Raw genomic sequence first — 681 nt, 5'->3', positions numbered from 1 at the left:
CCGCGAGGCCGCCGGGGCCGCCGCCCTGCCTGGTCGACCAGCTGTCCGGCCCGGACTTGGTCCCCGGACCGGGGCGCGCGGGTCGACCAGATGTCCGCGGCGCTCGGGGCCGGGCCTCGGGGCTCTGGGTGCCCTGGGTGTTCTGGGTGCGCTCCCGGCCCTCTGTCGGCTCCGAAGGCCCCGCGGACTCGTAGCCACGGGGTCCGGCGGCGCGCGGGTCGACCAGATGTCCGCGCCGAGCGCCGCGGGACCGCAGGGCGCTCGGCCTTCTCGGAGGCTCGAGGGCTCCGGCGACCCGGCGGACGAGCAGCGGCGAGGCCGCTGGGGCCGCCGCCCTGCCGGGTCGACGGGCGACCCGGCCCCCGGGTCTCGGGTCTCGGGGGGGTGGGCGGGTCGACCAGATGTCCGCACCGAGCGCCCCGCGGGGCCGCGGGGCCGCGGGGCCGCGGGGCGCTCGGCCTTCTCGGAGCCCCGAGGGCTCCCTGGAGGCCGCCGGGGCCGCCGCCCTGCCGGGTCGACCAGCTGTCCGGCCCGGACTTGGTCCCCGGACTGGGGCGCGCGGGTCGACCAGATGTCCGCGGCGCCCGGGGCCGGGTCCCGGGTCTCTGGGTGCCCTGGGTGTTCTGGGTGCGCTCCCGGCCCTCTGTCGGCTCCGAAGGCCCCGCGGACTCGTAGCCACGG

Source organism: Equus asinus, unplaced genomic scaffold (assembly GCF_041296235.1).
Source record: "Equus asinus isolate D_3611 breed Donkey unplaced genomic scaffold, EquAss-T2T_v2 contig_804, whole genome shotgun sequence".
In the NCBI taxonomy this organism is placed as follows: domain Eukaryota; kingdom Metazoa; phylum Chordata; class Mammalia; order Perissodactyla; family Equidae; genus Equus; species Equus asinus.
This window is presented reverse-complemented; position numbering follows the sequence as displayed.